The 13,124-nt window shown below is 36.1% G+C and overlaps 1 protein-coding gene and 1 pseudogene across 5 annotated transcripts in view; one reads left to right on the top strand and one right to left on the bottom strand.

The window, feature by feature from the left end:
* The window catches only part of CCDC91 (coiled-coil domain containing 91), a 662,757-nt gene that overhangs the window by 543,918 nt on the left and 105,715 nt on the right, over positions 1-13,124 (top strand). The gene's annotated exons all lie outside the window — the stretch shown is intronic.
* On the bottom strand, positions 3,250-4,317 carry LOC138166418 (14-3-3 protein zeta/delta pseudogene; annotated as a pseudogene).

The following is a 13,124-nucleotide window of genomic DNA, read 5'->3' as shown; positions in this document are numbered from 1 at the left end:
AGAGAGAGAGAGAGAGAGAGAGAGAGAGAGAGAGAGAGATAATTTCCCAAACATATTCTCCGGATCTTTGTTTTTATGTTTGTGCATTTTTCTTGTTTCCTATCCCTTGTGCCTCCTCTACTTTTCTTATACCCACTACCTTTCATTCTTATGATTTGATTAGCCCCCTCCAAGGATCCCTCCCCTATCTTCCCATTCCCATAAATCTAAACACTCTTCTATACCCTCCTTCTACCTACTCCCTCACCCCTCTAAATATCATTCCCTTGTCCTCTCTCCCCCTCCCTATGCTCCTACCAGTTTATTTCTTTGGAATTTAGAAGACTTTTATACTTTTCTAGATATACGTATTGTTCCCTCTTACACTTGTTCCCAATGAAAGTAGGTTACCCGAACTATGAGACCTCCTTCCCCATCTAATTAGTCTGTATTGAGTCTTCGTCTTGCACCTCATTTGTATAAAAGAATTACTCTTTCTAGTGGTTCCTAGATGATTTTAATTTAAATTCATATCATACTCAGGTCTGCCCTAATCTTTCTTATGAGCTACCCAATTATATATTTATGAAGTAAGCAGCCTATCCTTATGAATCCCTTATAATCAAGTCTTTGGTATGTAGCTTATTTTTCTCTTGATTCTTCTATGTTGAATCTTCTTTGAGCTCAGCATTTTTTTAATGTCTTGAAAGTCAGATTGTTTATCAGATGCCCATTTTTTCCCCTTCAGGATAATACTTAACTTTGCGGGTTATGATATTTTTGGGCAGATCCCCATATATTATGTTCCAAAATCTGTGATCCTTTAATATCTCTGCTAGTAGGTCTTGTGTGAGTCTAATTGTGACACCATCATATTTAAATTATTTTAATCTTGATGCTTTTATTGTTTTTCATTGATCTGGAAGTTTTGGAATTTGACTATGATATTTCTATGAGTTTTCCTCGTAGGATTTCTTTTAAGTGGAGGTCGATGAATTTTTTCTACTTCTAATCCCCCCTCTTGTTCTAATGCTTTAGAAGAGTTTTCTTTAAGTATTTCTTGTATTATTATATCAAGATTCTTTTTGATATCATAACTTTCAGTTACTTCAATTATTTTTATATTTTCTCTTCTTGATCTATTCTCCAAATCTGTTGTGTTTCTTATGTTTCACTTTCTCTTCTATTTTTAATTATTAATATTTTCTTCGGTCATTTCTTGATATATTATATCACTGGCTTCAGTTTGCCCAATTCTATTTCTCAAGTTGCCATTTTCTTCCTTAAGATTCTGAATTTCCTTGTCTAGTTGGTTGACTTTCCTTTCATACCCTTCTTGTTTTTCTTGCATTACTCTTATTTTCTTTTTTAGATTTTCCTCAATCTGTATCATTTGATTTTTAAAGTCTTTTTTAAGATGTATAAATTCTTTTTGGGCAGATGACCATTTGATGTTATTCTTTCAGGGTTTCTTTATTCAATATCCTCCTCTGAAGATGAATTCTGGTCATCTCTATTCCCATAATATTCTGTGGTTGGAATCTTCCTTCTTTGCCTGTGCATTTTTTATGGTTATAGCTGAATTATTTGTAGTTACCTCTAGCCCTGGGGTATGGAAAATGATGCCTCTTTCCCCAGATCTTCAGTTCTTCCTTCTAGCCTGAAACCAAAGCCAAACCTCCAACCTCCTGTAAGTGCCCAGAGCCAGGGGCTTTCTGCCCCAGTGCTTCTGAACTCACCAGATGTGTGCTGGTCCTTCTTGCCCCCACCACTCTTTGCAGCACAGCAGGGTCTGCTGTTCCTGGTCAGCAGAGATTCCATCTACCTTCTTGGGCACAAACACACAACTCCCCTCACTATCCCAAGGATAAAAGTTCTGGTGGCTAGGGCCAAGGCAGTCTCTCAAGCCAACTAACCCCAGGGTTTGCCACTTGTTTAAGAGGCTTGCTGCTTGCTGTTAAAACAGAACCTAGCCTCGAGGTGTTTATTTTTTCACAGGGACCAAACCTCATTTTGGGATTTTTCTTTTGATCTCAAATTGTCCCAGGAGAATCCCAGTTATTCCCCTGTTCTTATTAATCTCCACCCATACTTTATTTGCCCTAATGTGCTATTTTAACTCTTGTGGAAGAAAACCTTGAGAGACTGGAATTTTCTGACCTACTCTGCTATCTTCCCAGAATCCTCTCCCAATTCTAATTTTTAATGAATTGTTTTCTTCAGTTAGTTTTTTTTTAAGTGGAACATATGATTTTTTTTTCAGACCACCACCTTTTATTTTAAAAGAGTAACTGAAAATCAGGGTGCTGGAGAGGGGAGCAATGTTCGAAACAATATGGAACACATGGAACTCTTGCCATTTGATAATTTTACACTTAAACTTTTTTTTAAGTCCGTTATATAGGTACCAGTGGGAAGTAAATCTTCAAAATGTAGAATTTCCTTTAAAGAAGTTTCAGAACTAAAGATCTGATTTACATGAAAAGTTGTAGAGAAAGTAGTTGAAAAGTCCATTCATGAAACTTTTATTCCACTTACAACTTAATACACATGTTCTTAACAATTATGCTTGGATTGTTCATGAAAATTTCATAAGACATTAAACAAAGCTAGCCATCATCTCAAGTTATTTCCCTGTTAACTATTTTTACAGCACATGCATGTTATGCAAGTATCAAAAAATCACAAAGCAAAAAACCTAAAAAAGTTAAATACATGGGTTTTTTGTTTTACTTTTTGTTTTACTGTGCTTGATATACAGTGACTTTATGAATATTAAGCAATTCATTTTTACTGCATCTTTACTTGTACATTTGTTCTTAGGTTGCCTAAACCATTTAAATACAAATAAAATGAGTGTAGCAAAAATAATGAAAGCAAACAGCAGATAACTTTACAAATAATGGAATGTGAATCGTTTCTGCCCTTCTCCAGAGTAAATTGACTGGGTTAAAACTTTGTCTTAAGGAACACTTTTGCAACTGCAATCATAAAGGTGTACATGTTGAGATTGTGTATTCCACAGATACACATGTAATGACATGTAATATCTATGGGGCATCTGTTTCTACCACAGCCATGAGTGCTCCAACCCTAAAGTACCCACAATAACTATACCTGTGGCTGGAACCAATTATCCCTTTATCTCCCCCCCCCCACCATGACAGACCAATATGTAGGCAGTTTTCTTTGCTTAGACATGGAAGTTCTTTTAACGCTGGCCTTGTGAAACCACAATGTACCAAAAGTACTATGCCAAACATGTAAAACATGTATAAAAATTCCATATTGGCCACCTTAGATGAAAACAGATAACTCCCCAAATGTTAACTGGTTCTACTCCCCTAATATTAAACATAAAAACCACATGGGAAATATAGAAATCCAAATAGAAGTAACATAAACCTGTCATAAATCGTAAACAAAAACTATTTGTGGGACAGCATGGATAACAAATGGTCTGCTGTGTAAATTTTAGAATGAGGCAGACAAAAGTTGGAAAGCTGGTTAATTCTCTCCTCCTTCTCCTGCTTCAGCTTCATCTCCTTGGGTGTCCAATGTCCACAATGTCAAGTTGTCTCTCAGTAATTGCATTATTAGTGTGCTGTCTTTGTATGATTCTTCACTTAATGTATCAAGTTCATCAATAGCTTCATCAAAAGCTGTCTTTGCAAGGGAGCAGGCTTTCTCTGGAGAGTTCAGGATCTCATAATAGAACACAGAGAAGTTCAAGGCCAGACCCAATCTTATAGGATGCATTGGTTGTATCTCCTTTTTGCTGATTTCGAATGCTTCTTGATATGCTTGTTGTGATTGATCCACTATTCCTTTCTTGTCATCACCAGCAGCAACCTCAGCCAAATAACGGTAGTAGTCTCCCTTCATTTTCAAATAGAAAACTTTGCTTTCTGCTTGTGAAGCATTAGGAATCAAGAACTTTTCCAATAGAGACAGTACATCATTGCAGATATCTCTTAGTTCAGTCTCAATTTTCTCTCTGTATTCTCAGGCCATCTGCTGTTTTTTTCTCAGCACCTTCCGTCTTTTGCTCAATACTTGAAACAATCCTCCAAGATGACCTTCGGGCCTCTACGACATTTTTGTAAGCAACAGAGAGAAGATTCCTCTCGTCATTGGATAATTCAGCTCCTTGCTCAGTTACAGACTTTATGTAGGCTGCCATGTCATCATATCTCTCAGCCTGCTCAGCCAATTTGGCCTTCTGCACCAGCTCATTTTTATCCATGACTGAATGTTCTGTGCCTGGAGTGAGTGGTGGCGGCGGACGGACAGACAGGGGATTCAGCGGTCTCTGGGCGGCGGCAGTCGCAGTGGTGGGGCTCCTTCAGTTACTTTTTGCACCTACTTTTCCATTTGGCCAGTTTTTCCTTTTAAAGATATTTTTTTCCTCCGTTTAGGTTTTGTACCTCCTTATCTATTTGGCCAAATATGTATTTTAAGGAGTTGTTCTCTTCAGTGATTTTTTTTTCCATTTCACTAATTGTATTTTTAAAATAATTGGTCAGTTTTTCTTCTACCTCTGTAATTTGGTTTTTAAAACCCATCTTGAGCTCTTCCAAGAATGCTTTTGGGGCTTGAAACCTGTTCATATGCCCTTCTGAGGTTTCAGAAGTGGGTATAGTGTCAATGCTGTCCTCTTCTGAATGTGTATCTTGATCTTGCATGTTTTTATAGTAGGATTCTATGGTCTTTCCTTTTCCAGTTTACTTTTTACGCATTGTGATGCCCTATTTCCTGAATTTTAAAGTGCATCTCTGCTTTTAGGGAAGAGGGAACTATAACCCATGTTTTTTGTTTTGGGAGCTAGGTATCAGGTTACTGACTGTGTGCTTTGGCTTCTGGTTGTGTCAAGTTAGTAGCTGCTGCTCACCTGGTGCTGAGCTGTAACTGTCTGGTTTGTGCTAAGACCAAGGCAGAGACCAGGTCTGTGTTTCCCTGGGGTTACACTGAAGCTTACAGCATGAGCTGTAGGGGAGTGGCGCTTTGATCAATTCAGTTTTCCACCCTCCCAACCCTGGACTAGAGCTCAGGTAGGCTCAGCTGCTGGTGGATGCCTGTCTGTATTGGTGTCTGCTGATTCCCCTGGCTGTATGAAGGTGCACCTGGGGTGCTGATGTTGGTGCTTGCTGGTTCCAGCCCCCTGGAGCTCAGGATCTCCTGCTGGTCCACTAAGGTGGCACTTGCTGGGACACCTTCCTTCTTGCACTGGTCCCCTTCAGCCACAGCGAGAGGGACCCTACCCCTCAATCTCCCCTACCTTCTGAGCTAAAAGACTTCTCCCTTCCATTGGTTCCACTATTCCAGGATTTTTCTTGGAGTAATGTTCTCTGAGTTTTTCAAAGTCAAGAAAGGGGAGAGGGGATGAGAGCATATACTGTTTACTCTGCCATCTTGGCTCCCAGAAGTTGAAGGAAACTTTTAAAGGAAGAGAAACTCTGATCAGTGGTGCAATGAACAATTATGATTCCACTGGACTAGTGATGAAACATACTTCTACCTCCTGACAGAGAAATGAAAGGTGCAGGATGCAGAATGAGACATATTTTTTTGGACATGGTCAAAAGAGAAATTTGTTCTGCTTGACTATACATATTTCTACAAGAGGTTTTATTTTTCTTTTTTTCTCATTTGACAGAAGGGGAGGGATTGAAGGACAATGAGGAGGCAGAGTTTTTTAATCAAAGTATGTATGTACATGTATTATACATATGCATACACACGTACGTATAAGGTTTTTAAAAGCAGATGCTAAATTTTGATTATTATTCTTTTAATATTGTTTTAAACTATTATGCTAATGATTGGTTTCCTCCCTTTAAAGGTATTAAGTTACTTCATAATTTGTGGGGATTATTCCAGTTCTAATACTACAAAACTTGATTATTATAATGTTTATTTATAGTTATTTAATATTTCATTGGCTTCAGGAAATATTGTAAAATTGTTTCTTTTTTCAGGAAACTCACCATTGTTAATCACAAAATACTAAATTATTTCACATTGCAATACAACATCAATGGAATTTTTGTTATAATGAATATATTAATAGAAATCAGATCCTATTCTATAAGTACTGGAGATAAAATATGTGATGGTGAGCCTCTTAATTGTGGATTTTCAAAGGAAGATCAGCATTAAAAGATATGTCAAACTTAATAAATCCTCATGTGACAAAAAGTTAGGAGGTAACCAGGATCCAAAAATATCACAAGGTAGAATGTTTGCCAAATCTAATAAGATTTCACTGAAATTTTATTAAAAATTTATATATATTTATAAAAAATTTATTATACTATATTATAAAATATATATTATATTATTTAAAAAGTTATAAAAAACTGAAGTTTCACTGAGACAAATGTAAATTCCTAAACCTCAGTTTAAGGAATCAACTGTACAAATACAGGGTGAGGGAGGTATAACTAGGTAGCAGTTTGTGTAAGAAATAGTTTAAGGTTTTAGTCAACTGCAAGTTCAGTATTAGTCAATAGTCTGACATAGTGATCAAAAACATAATATGTTCTTAGGCTACATTAAGAGACATATACTGCCCAATATGAAAGAGATGATTGTCCCACTCTACTTTGCTCTCCTCAGACCATATCTAGATTTATTGTGTAGATGCAATAATTGGGTTCTGGGAAAAGTTCAAACAGCTGTAATCGTGTCCAGAAGAGGTTGGCCATGTTGGTAAGAGTACAGGAGATCACACTACATGAACCTCTGCTGAAAATGGGGGGAAGGGAGAAATAGATATTTTTAAGTATGTTTAGAGCTGTTTCATAGAACAGTGCTTAGACTGTTTTGTTTGGCCCCAGAGGAGCAGTGGGTCAAAATTGTAGCAATAGATTAGTCTAGAACTGTTCAACTAAGAAATAGGTTATTTTGAGCAGTAATGCATAGAAGTCTTAAAATAGAAGCTGTATCATCTCTTCTTGGAATAAATGATTACAAATTTTTATATTAAAGACTATTCTTCCACATATATTTTCTGTAACACTGATTAACTAGTACATGTATAGGGAGATTTACGATACTTGGATTATTCATAATTATCAGAGTTATTTAATAACCTTCTTCTTTAGGGTAAAAGGAAGTTGAAGGTTATTCAATTTTCACTGATGCCAGTCTTAATCTTTAACAAATTACACTGTCATTAAAAAAAATGTTCCCTTCCCCCACACACACCTCCATGGGCATGAGCAAGTAGAACACATAACTGACTTGACAAGCATGAACTATTTACTCAATATTAATAAAAGAAAATCAAACCATTTAAAAATATTTTGGGGGAAGCTAGGTGGCACAGTGAATAGAGCACTGGCCCTGGAGTCAGGAGGACCTGAGTTCAAATCCAGCCTCAGACACTTAACACACACACACAAAAACTAGCCATGTGACCTTGGCCAAGTCATTTAACCCCAATTGCCCTACCTTCCCCCCTCCAAAAAAATATATTTTCTTTACTTTTAAAACTTATTCTTAAAAATATCTTATGTTTTTTGTATCTGAGTATTGACTATCTAAAATATAAATTTTCAAAATCCAGTTCTCAGCTTGTGGACTTTGTTTTGTGTGTGTTCCTACATGCAAATTTGTTATCTAACTGCATTTGTCCTCGAAGAATTTCCATTTGGTTCTCTACTGAATTTCATTGGTCTTTTTTTATTACTTGCCAACTATGTTTTGCCTCCTTATTTGCCACATAATGTCATCTTTTTGGTTGTTTTTAAATATCCTAGACATGAACCTAAGCAAATACGTTCGTTAAGAAGAGAAATGTATTTCATACACCCTTGACATTCCCATGCAGGGGGATATATGTTTTGTTTTCTGCATCTGTCAGATTCCCTGCTTTATTGCATCTGTGTTTCATTTTGAGGAAGTTATTATGAGTTCTTGGACAGTTCTTCTTCCATTGTAATATTAAGCACAATTTTGGGGGCCTTTTTTGGCAAACTTAGCTGGCATGCATATTTATTTATATGAGCCAATTTGTCTATATGTAACTTTCTATTCCTTCTTTACATCTTCTTGCCAGAACTATTTTATGAAGAAAACCATTGTTTCCATTTTTCCCTTTTGCTTAAAAAATCAAATGTAGGAACCAATTTTTATAAATGAGAATGTCCCACCTTCTTTATATCTGTTTATGTAGAGAAGTTGATAGGTTGAAAGGACTACATTTGTAATGTATATAGGTTTTTTGAGATTTAGACTAAGGTCTAAATTTGTGTGAATGACAATTTAGACTTTATTTTTACCAAAACTAGACCACAGCTACAAATATTCAGGTATCATGCATTACAAAAAGTATATTCATTATTTGCAAATAATTTTTATATCATTTCAATGGATATTAAAATGAAATATTAGTTACTTTTTTCTCTTCCAGAGAGAACATTGCATAGCTAGACATTTTTAGGAATGGGATTTCTTGCCTCATAAGTAGCTAGATAGCTATGTCCTATGAGCTAGATTTATTATATTTTTCCTAACTTTGAAAACTTAAAATGTATTTTAAAAGTTAGAAATTAAATTTTAAATTTCTTATCAAATTATTCTTTAGGATTTCTCTTAACTCCATTTCAAAGAATTAAACAGCTCCCATTCATGAAAGAAATAAAGATTTGGAAAAGGAATCAAATATTCTTGTTTTTTTATATGCCTATTATATACCATATATCCACAAAATCCCATTTTGATGCCTCATTATGGTATAAAAGTCAGGAATTTTAAGTTCTGGCAGATTCCACCACAATGGAAAGGTTTCAAGTCCAGTTCCTAAAATAAACTATCTCTGCTTTCCAAGGATCAACTTAGCTAACTATAGAAAAATACAGTTGTCCAGCCACTTGGTAATAAATTCTTTTACAACCCATGAAACAAATTACCAAATGGTCCTATCTTGTGTGCCTCCCTTCCACTTCTGCAATGACAGTGGTAAGAGAGGTCAAAAGGAGAACAGAAGATACTAAGATGACTTTTAAATCATCTATAAACATGACCTTAACTATTGTTATTCTAAATGGGTGATCATTAACCAAGAAGATATATTATTAGAACAACTGAATATTATGGGGTCTGGAATTTAACAAAGGGCAAACAGAGGTAATTATCCAAGCAAGATATTCTTTATTGGCAGTGACATGCAATCTGGTAATTTGTTGTTCAGTGATGTCCAACTCTTTATGACCCCATGATCTATGTGATCTAAGCACATTAGGCATGTATGTTCTCTATTATCTCTTGAAGTCTCCAGCTTCATGTTTGTTACTTCCATGACTATATAACTATGTCATCCTCTGCCATCCCTTTTCTCTTTACCTTCAACATTTCCCAACATCAGAGGTTTTTCCAATGAGTCCCATCTTCTCATTATGTAGCCAAAATATTTGAGCTTCAACTTTAGTATTTGACCTTCTAGTCAATAGGCCAAATTAATTTCTTTAAGTATTAACTTATTTAATCTCCTTGCTGTCCAAGAGACTCTCAAAAGTCTTCTTCAGATCTACAATTTGAAAGCATTGATTCTGTGGTACTCAGTTTCTCTTATAATCCAATGCACATAACCATACATTGCTCCATTGCTCCTAGAAAAACTGTAGCTTTGACTATATGTACCTTTGCTGGCAGGGTGATGTCTCTGCTTTTTAGTATACTGCCCAGACTTGCCATAGCTTCCAAGTAGCAAGTGTCTTTTAATTTCATGGCTATGATCACCATTTACAGTGATCTTTGAGCCCAAGAATAGAATATCTGACACTACTCCCATTTCTTCTCACCTTATTTTCCTGGAAGCAATGGGACCAGATGCCAAGATCTTAGTGTTTATTGTTGTTGTTAAGCTTCAAGCTAGCTTTTGTATTTGTTTCACCCTCATCAAGAGGCTTCTTAAATCTTCACTTTCTGTCATCAAAGTGGTATTATCTACACATATAAGATTATTGATCCTTCTCCTGATAACTTTAATTACAGCTTTTGTTTCATTCAGCCTAGCATTTCATATTGTATACTCTGCATATAAGTAAATATGGTGACAATGTATAACCTGTCATATTCATTTTAAAAACTTAAAACCAATAATTTTATTCCATGTTTGATATTAACTGTTACCCCTTGACCCCAATTCAGGTTCCTCTGTAAAAGAATCTGGTACTCCCATCTCTTTGAATATTTGTCACATTTTGTTGTGATCCACACAGTCAAAGGTTATAGTGTAAGTCAATGAAGCAGAAGTAGATGTTTTTATGGAATTCTATAATCCAGTGAATGTCAACAATTTGGTATCTAGTTCCTCTGCCTCTTCAAAAACCAACCTGCAATATTGCACAGCAGGCAGCAACAAAACACATTCAAAAGAAAAAGAAGAAGAACATGATAGCAAAATAACTGTCTAATGAGTATTTACAAATAGCTGAGGAAAGAAGAAAGGGAAAGGGGAAAGGAAAAGATATGCCAACTGAATGCACAATTTTAAAGGATATTAAGGAGAGATTTAAAAAAAGTCTTAAATGAGCAATGCAAAGAAATAGAAGTAATCTACAGCATGGGAAAGATAAGAGATCTCTTTAAGAAAAATAAAGATATCAAGAGAAAGTTTCATGAAAAATGGCCATGATAAAAGTAAAAAATGGTAGGGATTTATCAGAAGCAGAAGAGATTAAAAAGAGGTGGCAAGAATACACAAAAGAACTTTGCAAGAAGATTGTAATTTCACCAATAAACACAATGGTGTGGTTCCTGATCTGGAGCAAGACATCCTGAAAAATGAAGTCAAGTGGACCTTAGGAAACATTGTTAACAATAAGACTAGTGCAGGTGATGGAATTCCAGCTGAACTATTTAAAACCTGTAAAGATGATGTAATTAAATTGCTGTATTCACTATGTCAACTAATTTGGAAAACACAACAGTGGCCATTGGACTGGAAAAGGTCCATTTGCATCCCAATTCTAAAGAAGAACAATGACAAGAAATGTTCAAATTACTGAACAATTACACTCATTTCACATACTACCAAGGTTATACTTAAGATTCTGCAAGCTAGACTTCAGCAATATGTGAACCAAGAATTACCTGAAGAGCTGATTGGCTTTTGAAGATGCAGAGGAACCAGAAACTAATCTGGTAATAGATTTGGTTTGCCTCCATTTTGTGCCAAGAGACAAGGAATGAGAGCTGGCTAGGGTTTTTATCCCTAGATGTGTAGTTCTGCTGACTGGCCTGACAGCACACCATTGAGAACTCACCCAGTCATCTTGGTTGGTGGACAGTTTAATGAAGAGGTATGTCAAGAATGTATAACTCTTCCCCCCCTGGGGGAGGGGAGAGAGGAAAAGTACTTTTTAGGTGAGCAGATACCTATAGCTTCATTAGATTAGGGAAAATTACAGCTAGGGAAAGCCTTTAAATGTGACTGACCTGCCCATCTCTAAAAGTTAAGAAATGAAAGGTTGACTGGTATATGAAACCCAGTTTCCTCTAGCAATCTTTGTCTAGAAAAACATAAGCTATCTCCATCAAATTTCTACTGGTTTATTCTCCCTTTTCTAGTCCTGATCACTCCAAATCTTGATGAGGGAAGTAGCAAGGAGATGTGTAGGACAGAGCACATGTGTCCAACTAGCTTTTGTTTACAGAGTAAACAATTATACGCATTTCACATACCAATAAGGTTATGCTGAAAGCTATTTACCTGAATTACCAAGAATTACCTGAAGAGCTTGCTGGTTTTTGAAGAGACAGAGGAACTTGAAACCACTCTGGTAATAGATTTGACTTTCTCCATTTTGTGCCAAAAGACCAGGAATGAGAGCTGAATGAGAGTCCCTCTCTTACTTCTGTTTATCTTTTAAACAAAAGTAAGGTTCCCTGCCCAGGGGACCTGACCCTGCCTTGGGGATTAGGAGTAAATTACATTCTTTAACTAAAATGTTTTGGAAGGGGTTTATCTTTAAGCTAATGTAAGAAATTACTTTTTAAAGGAAATATTATAAATGGATATTAATAACCAAATTAAAATGAATTTCCCTTAATCTTGACATTTTTGATATAAGCAAAACCAAAAAAATGAAGTTTCAGCTAAATAAAAGAATACTTCACAAATTCTCCTTCCAAAAAATGAAGGAAGTTAGCAGAGATATTTTTGACACACAAAGCCTAAAAACACCTTCTTTTAAGATCATCATAATCATCTCACATTATAGACCACATAGACTATGTCTTGGAAAGAATTATAGCACCATGGAAACAATGTTAGCTTGAGTCAAATGACTTGGGTTCAAATCTCATCTCTGATACTGACTACCTTCAGAACCTTGAGTAAGTCATTTGATCACTACGGGCCTCAATTTCCTAAAGTATGAAAATGCAGATGGCCTCTGTAAGGTCCAGAATTCCTCTGGCTGGGTGTAATGCCAAGCACAAACATCCTCCAAGTTTCTGATTACAAGCATAGTAAACTCCATTTATTCAGTAACAAATTAAGGCAAAACATTCACAGAAAATAAAAATACAGCATTCACCATGTGTAACTCAATCATTTAGTAAGTTCTCAATTTAGTCACAAAGTACGAAGGTCAAAGTACTTCACCATTGAATAGTACATTCATTTAGTCAATCACAAAGTCTTCTCTCTACTCAGTTGGAGATTATTTTCCAGTCACAAACAAAGTATATTCATTTGGTTAGTCACAAAGTACAAAAGCCATCCACACCTAGCTCTCAACTAGGTTACTATAATGATACCATCACAGCATGCAATACCCAAGGAGAGGTCTTTTCTTCATCTTGAAGAAAAGTTCTCAACAGTTTCTGTTCCTGGGAAGACAAAGCTTAACAAAGATACCATAATATTCGTGCACATTGCTGGCATTCTCTTCCTTTCACCTTCTGCCCATGAAATCAGCCTAGGCCCAACAAGGTTTGAGGCCTCTATCAACAATGGAACCTGACAGATATCAAAACAGACAGAATACTGGCACCACAGTCATGCTTCCTCAGTTCTCAGCAGCTCTAGGTGGCAATTCTTAGAAGTCCTGGGCAGCTCCAACTGGCCTTCAGCAGTCTAGGCAGTTTTGGCTAGGAGTTTCTCTCTCTCTCTCTCTCTCTCTCTCTCTCTC

Source organism: Petaurus breviceps, unplaced genomic scaffold (genome assembly GCF_028583685.1).
Source record: "Petaurus breviceps papuanus isolate PSGF00001 unplaced genomic scaffold, PetGlider_PUasm1.0 221, whole genome shotgun sequence".
NCBI lineage: Eukaryota > Metazoa > Chordata > Mammalia > Diprotodontia > Petauridae > Petaurus > Petaurus breviceps.
The sequence above is the reverse complement of the archived record's forward strand: the minus strand, read 5'-3'. Positions and strand labels throughout refer to the sequence as shown.